This window comes from Tachypleus tridentatus, chromosome 2 (assembly GCF_004210375.1).
Source record: "Tachypleus tridentatus isolate NWPU-2018 chromosome 2, ASM421037v1, whole genome shotgun sequence".
Taxonomy (NCBI): domain Eukaryota; kingdom Metazoa; phylum Arthropoda; class Merostomata; order Xiphosura; family Limulidae; genus Tachypleus; species Tachypleus tridentatus.
The window spans coordinates 31,931,465-31,946,718 of NC_134826.1; the positions used below are offsets into that span (position 1 = coordinate 31,931,465).

General features: G+C 35.8%; 1 protein-coding gene and 1 long non-coding RNA gene across 9 annotated transcripts in view; one reads left to right on the forward strand and one right to left on the reverse strand.

The window, feature by feature from the left end:
• The window catches only part of LOC143240371 (rho family-interacting cell polarization regulator 2-like), a 200,633-nt gene that overhangs the window by 165,863 nt on the left and 19,516 nt on the right, over positions 1-15,254 (reverse strand). The window lies entirely within an intron of this gene.
• LOC143240414 (uncharacterized) overlaps positions 4,418-15,254 on the forward strand; it is a 37,580-nt gene continuing 26,743 nt past the window's right edge. The window contains exon 1 of the long non-coding RNA XR_013021754.1: positions 4,418-4,780. This is a non-coding gene — a long non-coding RNA (uncharacterized LOC143240414). The remainder of the gene's footprint in view (positions 4,781-15,254) is intronic.

Genomic DNA, 15,254 nt, shown 5'->3' on the forward strand with positions numbered 1-15,254 from the left:
ATTATAAAATTAAAAATAATCCAAAAACTTCTGTCATGGAGCCTGAATTTATACTGTATGTTTTCTGCTGAAAGTGGAAAAGGAAAAGTATGATGGTTTACGTGATCACGGTTTTGGATGAAAATTATAGTTCAAAAGCGTGTACATATACATGGGATCATGGCTTTACACAAGGCTAACACTTCTTTCAATGCACTCTCGTTTACAACTCTCAAACTAGCGACTTGTTTCTAAATTGGTCACATAGTGCTTCTACATATTTCTTTGTTACAGCTATCATTTGATGTGTATAATACATAAAAACTAAATAGTATATATGTAATGATTGGAATTAATTGTCACACTGATGTTTGGTTTCATTTTATGACCGACTGACTTACAAGTCTAATTAGGGACACCGTATCAAACAGTCATTGACCCATACGGAATTTTGCGCAAACGCAGCTTAGAAAAAACGTTTAAAAGTTTACTCCATTTACTTAATTTTGTTTAGTGCAAAACTACACAATACACTATCTGTGATGTGCTTACCACGAATACAAACTCGAACATCAGCATTTAAAGTCCTCAGACTTATCCCTTAGTCACCAACTCCCTCCCAAATTAGTAATTCTGAGATAATTCAATACGCAATAAATCAATCGACTCAATACATTGTAGTATTCAGCTTCATTTATAGACACTTGATTACAGTAGATAAATGCGATTGCACGTTTTCCCGGCGATTGTGTTGTTTTTAATACAGAGTTTGAATAACGCACAAAAAATTAAAAATATTGACTTGTTTTAAAATACATTATGTGCACTTAACAATTAATACTGTTTGCAAGCAACACATATATCTATCTATTCACACGCATCTTTCTATATATATATGTATATATGTTATATCCTATCGCCGGGGGAATGATTGAGTGTTAACTTAAACTGTTAAATCAATAATTTGTATTTATATGCATTTTTTTACATGTAATTTAATTTACTTAATACATAAATTATGATGTTACAATTACTTTGTTACATTTATTAATTCCTTTCTACAGCCTCAATGTTTCTTCATACTCGAAATGCTTCTTGATGTACCACATTATAAATTATTTATCCTATCTGGTATTTTATGGTAATGCTACGTTTGAACATCCAATATAGAAATGACCATTTGAAAGCATGGTTTTCAGGTGCAGCCCTGCCACTTTGCGGATGTGACCTTTGTGCTTTGGCTGCCATTTTTATGGCAAAAATGTGAATGTTTGATAATTTTAATTAAATAACCCAAAACTTTCTAAGAAAATTTCGAAAACAATTTCAAGGAAAAAAACTCAAACAAATTTTAGAAATAAAATTGATCAAAACTGTGAAGTCATTAGCTAAACAAACATATTTTTGTTGTGAGCAGCGAGGACCAGCATCAGTGTCAAAGGGTAATAACTGCCCTATAACATACCCCAAGCTTGGTTGTAAATACCACTGAATATATCTGGACAAACATTTTCGTTCTTTTACTTTTACAAGTATAGGTATAAAAATACACATGTACACATTAAACGACTTTCGACTAAAACATTAGTATAGTATATACAGGTTAAAATTCAATTTAATATTTTTATAGCAGAATTTTTGTGATTAATTTGAATAAAAAAGGATTAAGGAAAATCTCCATACAGGAAAAAGGCTATTTTCAAATAATGCAAGTCATACAAAGTCCTGAGGTTTCAAAAATAACCCAGTTTCGTTTATAAACTTTAAAATTAAGCTTTGTCCATTTGTAACGAATTCACTAATGTATGTTTATTTTTAATATCGATGCTTGTTTTGGATAAATATGTGTTTAGAAATGTATGAAAGTTATACTGTTAAATGTCTATTGCGAAAGTCCCGCCCGTTCTCTGAATTTCTACAAGATCCTCAAGCGTAAGAATCAACAATGAATGTAAAATACCAGTATTGTTGCCTCAACTGAATATTTTTAGAAAATCTCATCTTAAACTTATAAAAGGTAACCAACGCAACACGGGGGTGAAACAGTTTAATAATATTGTTGGTCTGCTTGTCAGTATGCTATAAGCCTCTGAAGCTATAATTGCGATAAACGCTTGTTAATTGGAAAAAACTACAGATATTTGACCAAAAATGTTTATAGATTTTGAACATTATAAATCGTTCACCTTCAGAGAATTAACTTCGGACGTTAGTATTTATATGAGGACATTAGATATCTTCCTCGGTGAAAAGTGAGCTTATAAACCGCGTGATGCTGGCCAAGAATAGAGCTAGCTAGCTTTCCTGTCAAGAAAAGCGTACCTACGTATCAACATATAATTATATCATTCTCCGTGAACCGTCAATAAAATATCCAGTTCAGACCAGATATGTCTCAGTATTATTTTTCAGTTTATAAAACTCTGACATAAATTATAATACGTGATATATGTCAAATTACCACCAATGTGAACTGATATTTGCCTGCGAAAACAATAAATACAACGACACTTTACCACATGGAACTTGATCATAATATAAAATGCATTCCTACCTCACAATTATATTAGTAAAAGTTAGAGACACAACTTAAATTTTAAGCGTCTATATTGCGTGATGTTTTCTAAATGTTGTTTATGCTATAGACAAGTACATAAAAATAAATTACGACAAGACTGTAATAGGCGTCACGAACCAAGGAACACAGTGCACTCGTTCAGTCACGATTTTTATTGCCCGGATTACTCACGAAATGAAAATGATAAATGCAAGTAGCTGAACTTTCCAGGATCTTGATAAAAGTAGTTGAACAGTATTGCTATTATCACTCGTCAAGTACTTTTTTCTCTCTCCCACATACAGAAAATATTTGTTGAAGGAGAAAATAAACTTATAACTGTAGAGAAAGACTAAAATTGGTTATAATTATTTGTTTTCATATATATATATATATCAATGATAATAAGGTTTCTCACAGGATTCCATGCAACGATACACAGAACTTACAAAAAATGTAATAATGTTTGGAGATGTGTACACTTACATGGTTGCTGCAGGCGTACAGTGCGAGTCTGTGTAATTAAGAAAATCTACTGTCTCACAGAAGCACATGAAACTACTCTGTCTAGCATGTGAAAGAACCCACACACGAGTATTAGGTGTAGTATTAAGAACAAGGTTTAACCCCACTATACATACATACATGCTTGTTATGGTTTAGTATCGAAAAGAAAATTCATTTTCTCCCAAATATGCATCGTAATAATTTCGGGTACATGTTCGCAGAAGTCACGAAAATTTTTAGGTTTTAGACAAAAATTTCAATGTTTTCAGAGTTCCTTTCAATGACCGCGACTGCTTCTTTCAGTTAAATACAGAGTACGACATGTGCACAAAACTATCTTACGTTTTTTTAAATGACAAAACTGCGGTTGGAGCCACAAAATCAAGAGCAATGCATATGATGTTACGTGCTTTTTGAACACCTCCTAAAATCCGAAGTATTAACTTTTAGAATCATGGCACTTTAACCCCACATTGCGTGTTTTTTGTTTTGTTTTTCTTTTGGGAAGGAGGGAAACCTGAAGGAATTAAACAGACTGCAATGGAATACTAAATTTTACAGTCCAGAACAAAATTTAATTCATCTAAGAATACTGAAGTTTACAGAAAAAAATTGACTAACTCACTCCAGAAACCACGTGTTAAACTGTTGATCTTACACTTCAATTCACACTAACTAATGCCAAACGAGGTATGATTATAAAAAAAATCTTTAAGAATTCCTCACTAGACATTTACGCAAAGCTGTAAAATCTAGGCTAAATATTCGTATCGTCTAAAATTTGGAGTCTACACTTGAAAAATTACATGTTCATTCGGTTTTCTATAAGAAAATGACTGTAAATGAAAAACCTCTTGCTAGAAACAATTGATTGGATGACCCTTGTACTGTTGTAAATATAATAATAAAATGACGCATAATGTTAATATGATAAATACAATGACAGCACAAGCCGTTCAAGTCAAGAACATTTGGAAACCACGCCAATAATATTCTGTTGAAACAAGGCACAGCAGATACACCACCATTTAACAAACTCTTAGCTAAATGTAATCATTTTCTTGAAAAGAAAATTGAAAGTCTCTTTGCGTCAATCTTATAAATCTGAAATAAACATAAACAATTGTAGATTCTTATGATTATTATCATTATTTTGTTGGATAGCTTTTGTTTTTTTTTATCTTAATGTTATTCGTATTCTGTTTAACGTGCATGTAAACACACTTAACATTACTAAGTATGATTAAATTGTTGTGTGTTCTTTCGGTTATCATTTGTATGTGATGCTGTAACCCTTGGGAAAGGCATGAGCTGAAACGTGGGTTGGAATAAAATATTTTTCCTTTTTCAAAATTTATTTTGTAACAGATTTATCGTTAAACGTTTATTTTAGTGCTTATGCTTGTTTTTGCATATACGTATATTTGGCATGTGACGTATATACTTGAGTGGTATTGCGCAAGTCCCGCACGTTCTCGAAACTTGTGACGCATTCTTGAAAGTGAAAAGCAACATTACTTGTTTGACAGTGAGTTACTTTGGATATTATTATTTCTATTAAGACATTAAATATATTTGCTGGAAGGAATCAACTTGTACCCGATGTTAAGCGGTCAAGAAAAGCGTTAGCTTGGGCAAGGCGTAACAATATGAACGCAGAATTAAGTTGCTCGTCGTGGACCTGGATCGTCGATAAAATATTTAGTTCTAAACCGGATACAAGACTCCGTATACTGTGTGAGTTTGTAAAACTGTTGTATGTAAACTATCATTTGTAATAAACTACTGATAATAACCGTTATTGTAAATTGTATTGCTTTATGTTTGTATAGTAAAATATATTTGTGTAAAAAATTGTGTGTATCAATCTTGTTGGCAAATAACATAAGTTTAATATATACTAATTTTTAATTAACTAATAAGCTCAAATTCAAATTTCCGGTTATTTGAAATAGTAATACTTAACGTGGGGCCCGGCATGGCCAGGTGGTTAAGGCACTCGATTCGTAATCTAAGGGTCGCGGGTTCAAATCCCCGTCACACCAAACATGCTCGCTCTTTCAGCCATGGGGGTGTTATAAAGTTACAGTCAATCCCACTATACGTTGCTAAAAAGTAGCCCAAGAGTTGGCGGTGGGTGGTAATGACTAGTTGCCTTCACTCTAATCTTACACTGCTAAATCAGGGAAAGCTAGCGCAGGTAGCCCTCGTGTAGTTTTGCGTGAAATTAAAAAACAAACAACAACTAACGTACGTAACATAATAAATCGGAGACTTCCGAAATAAATAATACGAAACAGTTTTCACTCATCCGACCTTCTCTGTACAGTTTATCTAATGCATACTGATGTTTGCTGCATAAGATTTTATCCACACATTTGCAGAGTACATTCTGATACAGGAACACAACACTAATTTCAACACTTGTATACATTACCAACTACAATATAGTCAATGCTTGGGAATTATTAACACTGAATATGAATAGACTGATACTGTCATTAAATCATGGTGTTACAATACGACAGTTCAAATTTTCTGTTTATAATTGTATTCTCAGGCGTCAAAGATTACATACTGAAGTAAATCATATAGGGTAATTTCGAAACTTATCAACAATTCCATCTCAATTCATATATTTTGGTTGCAAAGGAATAACTGATTTACAGCATTATAAAGATAAGCTATCTTTCGTCTCACATACCACGAGTTTCGGCTTCCCATAAGTCTTCAATATCTACATCCACAGAGACCCTTTCACATCCAGTGTTCCTGTCACACTGGGCCATGGGGAAACAGGAAAGAATTCTTAAAACGATATACCTTTTAATGTTACAGATACTTATTCAACGGACATTACGCAGAAAGATATTTCTAATCAAATTATCATCAGTTTTTTTTTTTTGGTTTGTTTTAACAACGCGAATTCTAGTTGCTAGAAACGGTCAAATACCGCAGCACCGATAACAACTCACAAATATGAAGCAACTGAACAAAGTAACGTCGAATGTCGCTACTATAGGAAAGCAGCGCTGTGTCATATTCACAGAAACAAGACACCACACGCAGGGTGTTTCTTTTGGTTTCTACAAAGTTCAGACATCATAAAACAAATGTCTTCTATTTAAACTGTTTGATAGCTTCACGATTAAACACTCCTTTATACATTTGAATTATTCCTGTCTGGGTTAGGTGTACAAGCAAACCGAAGTATCAAAGACACCACCTTAAAGAAAACTCCACACACGCACACACATACTATATTGCCTCGTACACAAATTCATGTACTGGTACGCACGACTTCATTTAATTCGTCACGCTGCAATGCTTCTTACACGTTCACATGTAACTATGTTGGAAGTTTGTGTATCTACGATATAATCTGATACTGTACACATGCATGCGTCATTTCACTGCATATAGCAATTACAATTACAAGAAATAATGAAGCCTAAACAAAGAATATTAAAAATCTACTACTTGATATACTTAATATGATGTGGAAGATGTCGTAGATATAATCGTGGGGTGTGTTTTGATGAGTAGGTTGGGAAAATGTGTTTAACTGGCTGTGAAGGATGAAGTACGTTGGGTATATGTGTAAAGGTATATTTGCAATAGATTTATTCGACGGAAATTGAGGTTTAATAATGAATAACAGCAACAGTTGACACGTACGTTCAGTAATAAATATTTAATTCTTTGATGTTTCGGAATATACATATTTCATCTTCAGCGAACTATAATGAACATGGGAAATTATAAGGTACAGACATATGAAGTATAAAACACTATACAAGTAATTTAAAATACAGCATAAAAGTATGAAATAAATTACGAGACAATAACGCAATATAATAACGTCAAGGTATTTAGAACAGACTTAATTGTAATGAAGTTTTGTTATAATTTAAATTTGAGAGTTTAATGAAAACAGATAAACTTTCTTTAATTAAGACTTCAGCATTTGATGATCCAGATGGGATGACTTTTACATTCGTTACCAAGACATAATGGTTACAGCTTTCGCCGTGTGTGCGAGTCGTGAAGTCTGGTGAATTTGTTACCACTTCTACTTGTACTTCTGTATATTAGCGGTGTAAATGGCGTAAACTTTGCCAGTGTAAGTGGCATTACAGCCACCACATATGTATTTATATACGATACTGGAATGCATGCGAGTAGGTAATAGGACCTTATATCGTAATAGATTTTTGTACTTTGATTGGTCATTTAAATATAATTTATAGCTGAACTTAAGAGATAAAACGTTTTACTTATTCTTAAAAATCTGTGATTTCAGTATGAAACTTCGATTAACTGTAAAAGTAAGAGTATTTATGAACGGTGTATTTTTTATTTATTTATTTTTTTTGGAGAGGGTCACAGCTGTAGGAAAAGATTGTTTGGTTTGTGTTGAATTTCGCGCATAAGTTGGACGTAAGCTATCTGCGCTAGCCGTCCCTAATTTAATAGTGAAAGACTAGAAGGAAGGCTTGTTGTTTTGGTTTGTTTTGGAATTTCGCACAAAGCTACTCGAAGGCTATCTGTGCTAGCCGTCCCTAATTTAGCAGTGTAAGACTAGGGGAATCACCACCCACCGCCAACTCTTGGGCTACTCTTTTACCAACGAAAGGTGGGATTGACCGTAACATTATAACGCCCCACGGCTGGGAGTGCGAGCATGTTGGCGCGACTCGGGCGCGAACCCGCGACCCTCACGAAGCGCACGCCTTAACGCGCTAGGCCATGCCATGCCCCAGAAGGAAGGCAGCTAATCATCATCACCCACTGCAAACTCTTGGGCTATTGTTTTACTAACGAATAGTGAGACTGACCGTAACATTATAACGTCCCCATGGCTGAAAGGGCGATAATGTTTGGTGTGATGGGGATTCGAACCCGCGGGCTTAAATCGAGCGCTCTAACCACCTGGCCATATCGGGCCTCTAGGAAAGGAACTTGCGTGTTAGAGCTTGAATAAACTAAAACGGCTATCTGGACAGAATTCAGTAAATGGAGCCAATAATGTCAAGAAAACGGAGGTACAATAGATTAAAAGGCATAAGCCCTTTCATGTGTAGAGTTCTGGAGAATTCACAAGTCTGCGCAATAAGTGAGACCGCCTATGGTATAGACGACGCAAGTTTAGTTCAGTCACAAAACATTGTTTGTGGAAATGAAGTTAACCTCTGTAGTTTAACCCTAACAGGCAATATTCAGTGTGATTCACAGTATGACGAAGATAAGAATAATAATGTCTTGTAAGTTGGGTTCTAAAATAATTGAAACAACTTGCGTAGCCTTTAGACATAAAATAAAATTAGTTAAAGCTTTGGATACAACTGTGGTAGCTCATGAGGTAACAATTTATTACTGATTCTACTGTGATAACAGAATAGAGAGAGAATTATTGAGTTTTAGATACCATTGTGATATCCAATAGTGAAAACGTTTTGTACCCAAGTTTGGTTTACTTTGAATATACAATTTAAAACAAGTGGATTGTATACTCTATTTTATTATTCAATTTATTGCTAACAAGTCGCTCACAGCTAGTGTAGCTACAACAAGCCAAGAGAGAGAAAGCAGCAACAGAAGAGAGGAAGAAACACTAGAAGAAGACATAAAAAAATGAGAAAAAGGAGAAACTGGAAATAGAAAGAGAGACAATAAGAGCAATAAGAAAACGAGAGAAAAAAGACTAAAAACATAGAATAAGAGCATAGGTTGATAATGCCAAATTCATCAACAGAAAGGACCAGAAATAAAATTGGGTATAGGGCTGCCAAACAAAGCTGCCCAAATCAGATGAACAGATAGATGATATGATTGCTTTCCTAGGTCAAATGTAACTTTTCAGTTTGCCTAAGACCCTTTCTTGCAGGAAAAGGCTTAGAAGTACATGTAGACATGATGTCAAACGATGCCATGTACTATGACAAGTAAAAGGAAATTAAGTTAGAACAATGGCCAAAATTCGCATAAAAGATTTAAACAGCATTAAAATGGCCAATGACACTTAAAAATAAAACACAAGTAAGATTGACAGTGTTCACCATCACCAATGACACTGTTCAGCGTCAGGGATATACCCGTGGAAAAAATATGAATAAAATGGTACCGTCGTAGAGAGTTGAAATGAAGGACGACAGTAAACTGTGGAGCTATTGTGACTTGAGTGTCATAAAGGTCACACATTAGTGCATCAGTCGCAGATAAAAGAAAATGATGGCGTTCAAAACCGTGACCAATGCATAACTTAGCCAGAACAACTTCGTCTTTCCGATTTTACGAAAACAAAATGGCCAAAAGCCAACAGAAAGTTTGATCTGGAAAAGCTTGTTGTCATATTGCTCACTCAAGTCGACTGCCAACTAGCGCAGAGCCGAACCCTGAATACAGGAACATAGTCCATGTATGGGAAACTTAGGGCAGTGATAGCATTAGAGCACACAGACTTAGCTGCGGTGTCAGGTACCTCGTTCCCACGAATACCGACTTGGCCTGATATTCAGAAAAACTGGACAAAATGGAATATAAAGAAACACGAGCCAGTCGGTTTTGAATATCGACGAGAAGAGGGTGAAAACTAACGTCAAGCGATTCCAGGGCAAGTAGAGAGCTAAGAGAGTCTGTATATAGAGTACAATTAATATACTGTATACCTTCTACGCTATCAAGGGAAAAATAAATGACGTACAACTCAACAGTGAACACTGAAACTGTAAAGGGATTCTGGGAGCAACCACCGAACCACAACAAATCATGGTACAACCCACAGAGTTATCTGATTTTGAACCATCAGTATAAACGGGGATACATGAATGGTTCAAAAGATGTTTGACAAATAGAAAACAATACTTCCAATCGGGAGTATCTGCTTTCAACAGGTGACTAACAGACAGGTCACAGGTGGGAATGGTAATAATCCATGGAGGGATGGGCTGACCAGTGAACACAGCAATGTCATCCATGGGTAGACTCAATTCAGCCAGCTGTACCTGGACATAAAGGCCAAAGGAAAGAATGGCAGATCATCTATTCCAAAAGAGAATAGCCAAGCTGGAATGCTGTGGTAAGAACTGCAGTTTTGAAACATGTTGTAAAAGCTGCAAGCAATGTAGGTGAAGAGGAGGTTCGTGAGACTCAGTGTACAAACTGTGAAATGAAGAATTTTGGAAAGCCCCTATGCACACGTCAAAGAACCATGACATAATGCCTTTGAATGTCCAAACGGCTGGCACTAGAAACATCAGAGAGTAAGGAATGCATGGCTTAGATAGAGGCAGGTGGACATGGTGATGTAAACATACAAAATTAGAACATTAGTTGGTTGTATGATTCTGTAATTGTGAGTAGAGATATGGTGTACAACAGAAATGCCTTGTCTAGTGAAATCAGCAAGGATCTCCAACTCTGGAATGTTCTTCAAATCCCTCACATCGATCACTTCTCAAGAGAAAATAAGAGTAGCACGTGGAGTAGCCTCAACGGGTATAATTCCCAATGATCTTAGAATTTAGAAGTTTGTTGTATCTGGTGTAGACGTTTCAACCAAAATGTTGCCAGAGCACAGGTTTCTGACTGACTTGGGCGAGCCAGCAAAGCCCTCCAATCCCCTTTGAATGAAAAACGGAGACACCTGCTCTAAGGATTTCTCAGGTAATGGATGATGAGAAATCGAGGTGTGGAAACAGAACGTGGTGGTGAATGAGTAACAATCATCCACGTGTGATCGTTTTCAATTAGCCATTTGTTTAGTCTCATGTTCTTCATGTATTGGGAGTATCTATATTAAATAGAAAAAAATATTCATAGGCAATTCATGGAGCTGTACGAGGTGATGGACTACAATGCCAAACAAGGACACTGCAGTAACACCAGGTTTTCGTGAGCACTATACCTAAACACCAGCATCAGACACAATATTCACAACACTAGTCCAACAAGGCCAGCTGACTGATCCTGGGGGCACCCAAAGGTTTCTTGTCTAAAGGTGAGCTCATTCCAAAAGTCAGATATTAAAGGGATGCCCACATCCCCGAAAAGAGTGAAAAAACATCTGTATAGTAGAAGGAAATGTAAGTAACAGTCTGACTGCCCATTCCATAACCTGGAGAGAAATAGGAGTCAGTTGTGCCCTTGCTTAAAACCTTGTTGAGTTGGTAAGACAATGAACTTCTCAGTTTTAATAAGAAAACCATTCTTGATGGTTTCTGAAAGGATAATCTGATTGTTGTTCTGCTAATTGATGATATGGTGCCATAAGTAGCCACTCGTCCATATAATGGGAGTGCACAGGTTTAAAGTATAAAAGTGATGAGAGAAAGTTCTTCTCACTATGCAGAAGGCATGTGGTGAAGAGGCTAGCCTAAAGGACAGACACTTGAACTGCAGAACCTGACCCTTGAATACAAAACGTAGATATTGAAGGATGACTTCTTTATGAAAATATGGAGATATGCATCAGTGACATCGAAATTAGTCATCCATAAACCTGTTGAAAAATGCCAACACTGATTGAGAAAGAACTCCATCATTAACCTCGGAGGATCTGAAAAATTTGTTAAGATGAGATATATCAATCTCAAAAAGCTAGGAGGAGATAAATGGGTACAACAAATACAAGGAATAAAATCCTTTACAAAGTGACTAACTTTTTATTTATAGCCCCTTTATTAATAACTCCCTGATTGTCTTGGAACAAAAATCCACACTCACTGGATCTGTTGGAGGTGTGAGCACCACAGGTTGCAAAGATAACAGAGACATGAACTGAATGACCAGATCTGTTGCCAGAACCTGAATCACCCATCGAGCTAATGTGAAAGAATTTCAGGGGGCTGGAAAATGATGTAACCTTGCTCTCATAGACCCCAACTGCATAGAGTAGACATTCAGTCTGAGAAAAGGACCCAAGAAAACAAGGATGGGATGTATTCTCAACACTAATAGCTCAAGGAGCAGAAGCTGGAAGGTAAGGGCATGCAACAAACAGCCACAAATGAACTACCAGCAGGAGCTAATAAAAGTCAAAACGCCAATTATGCCACAAAAGAATATAAACGGGTGATATCAATTCAAGATTTCAATGCCTCTGGGACACGTCAACATGAATAGAAGGAAAAAGTCTTGTACAAGTCACAGAGAGTGACAGCAGGAGATCAATACCTCCATCAAGGGATCTCTAACCCAATAAATCCCACAACATACGAGCCAGCAAACTAAACAATAGGCAAAAGCCAATAAACAGACAATGGTAGAAGTCCAGAAATGACCAATTTCACCCTCAAATTGCTGTGAGGTATGATAATAAGTTTCTGACAAAATTTGGAGAAGATGAAATCTTAAAACAGCAGTAAGTGTCAAACAAACATGAAAACGTTTGATCTGTTTAAAGAGGTTGCAGGGTCCAATTTGAAACCCCACATGTATAAAAGTGGATCAAGTCTGAAAATCAAATTACACCATTCTATCAGTGGTAAGCCAAACCATGCTGTCAAAACAAACATGAGGGTCACAACATAGCTTTCCCATTAAATAATTTAGCAACAAATCTCCCAGCATGAACAGTAATATTCAGTGAAGGAGGAAAAATGAAATATTTATTCTCACACCTTTCTGTCAACAAAGATGGAGTACATTCAAGATCAACAAGAGAAAACCCCAAAATACGAAACCTGATTGACTAACTGAAGAAAAGGAGAACAAGGTGGCTGATCGAGGTTGTACCTCATGAAAAGCCAATCTATTAAATGAAGGCACTGGAAAAAATTGTTCTTCGTCATCATCAAAAGTTGTCTCAAAACCCCCTAAAGAGATTCTCATGGACCGAACGTATGTCCTCATCTCACAGACAGCCTCAACTGAGAGTTTAACACCTAATACCAAGAAATATTGTTACCAGGAATTTCATTTAACAATCTGTTGGCAGCTAGTGCAGATTTTGAAAATGTATACCCAAACAAGCAACATTTATAACTGAGTAGGGTCCAAATGATATTGACAAAGCTTCTCTGGAAATGGACTGAACAACACAGAAGGAATAAATGTCTCTTGCTTCTGTCACAATTGAGCCAAAGTGTGAGCCAAGGGCAAGTTATGCATACCAACTGACAAATCCAACCTGTGAAATTGACAGGGGATAATTCACAAGACAAAGTAAGATACCAATAAATAAATAGTGGTTGGTTGGTTTGGTGTTTTACGGCACAAAGCAACTAGGCTATCTATTAGGTTGAGGAATAATTCGTGAGCATTTTTAAATAATTTCATTCAAGCATTACATGCAAGACTATACAATACTTCAATGCATGAACACATTAAACCCAAAACATTTATTATGATACTTTATTTCATGTAATACCTAGATATATAGTATGCATTGTTTTAAACGAAATTGCAAGAAATTAAATGCAAAAGCAGATGGTGTCGAAAATGCATGATTTTGTCCACTTGACATTCCATTTAATGAGCTGAAAATGAAAGCAAAAATTAAAGACATATGAAAATCAAACACACCATCTATTAGAGCAAAACATTATCTACCAAATGACATGAAATATTTTGCGAAAGCGTTTCATTTATGAATATATTTTTTTAACTTGAAAAAACACTCATGAATTATTCCTCAACCCAATACATCAAACATCTGGTAAAGAGTTAAAATTAAAGTAAAATTAGTAAACTTCATGAAAGGAAATTAAGGTAAAACAAAACAAAGATTAATTTTTGAATTAAAAAAACATAAATAGGATTAAAACCAATTTTTACATCTAGTCTACAGAAGTAAGAGAAAAACTACAGTAATACAAGTTGTGAAGGACTTTCTATAGTATAACTGTAATTATCATAACTTGCCAGGAAGACTAATATGTAAGTTCATAAACCATCGTTAGTCAACTAAAGTTGGCCTTTCATTTTATGGTTTCGAGTTATTTGATGTTATGGACATTTTCAGAGAGTAAAGTAATAAAAGTTTTAAAATACTTGTTGCAAAATTTTAATTATAACTTGCCAGAATGACTAACAGGTAGTTCAAACAGCAGCATTAGTCATCTGAGAGTTGGCCTTTCCAGTCCTGGTTTTGAGTTATTTGACATTACAGCCATTTTCTAATTTCAAATCAAACTAGATGTACTTTGATTCTTAAAAGGGAATCACATTATAAAAGGTGTAATGTACAAACAAAAAAAACATAAATAGTATTAAAAAGATTAATGGGCTAAAAAATAAAACTTTACTAAGGTGGAAAGTGTCACTATCACCGATAATACTGTCTAACTTTATGGATAAACCTCGGGAGAGAGCATGTTCAAAATGGTGCTGTTGTTGAGCCATACCAACAGTAAGACAGTAAAATGTGGCTTATTGTGACCTGACTGTTACACAGACGACACATTGGTGCATCAGTCCCAGCTAAAAGAAAACGATGAGTTAAAAAACTGTGACCAATGTGTAGTCTAGTTAGAACTTCCTCTTTCTGATCCTTACGGAAGCAAGACAGCCAAAGTCCAATATAGGGTTTTATTTTTGGAAAAGCTTGTTTTCACATTGCTCTCTCCAAGTCGACTGCCAACTGGCACAGAGCTGAGCCTCGAATACAGGACCGTAGTCCATGTACAGAACAGGCACAACAGCGATAATGCCAGAAGATAGATTTATCTGTGGTGTGAGCAAGCTCATTCCTGCAAATACCAATGTGGCCCAATATGCAGACAACTAGATAGAAGTAGATGTTATGTTAAAGAGAAATGGGCCAGCGAGTTTTGAATATCGGAGAGAACAGGGTGTGAACTAATGTGAAGCAGTTCCAGAACAAGTAGAGAGCTGAGCAAGTCAGTATAAATAGTGCAATTTGAGTACTGCTTAGCTTCAATGTGATCCAGGGCAAGAGAAATGGCATATAGTTCAGCAGTGAACACAGAAGCTGTAGAGGGAATTCTGCATGCAACTACCAAACACAACAAACCATGGCAAAGCCCACACAGTCACCTGATTTTGAACCATCTGTATAAATAGGAATGGAAGGATGGTTTAAAGATGTTCACCAAATAACAGACAGTATTTCCAATTGGGAGTTTCTGCAATTCTCAGGTGACTTAAAGATAGGTCACAATTGGGGACTGTAAGAAGCAATGGTGGAATGGGCTGAACAGTGGATACAGCAATGTTATCCAAGGACAGTTCGAATTCATCCAACTGCACC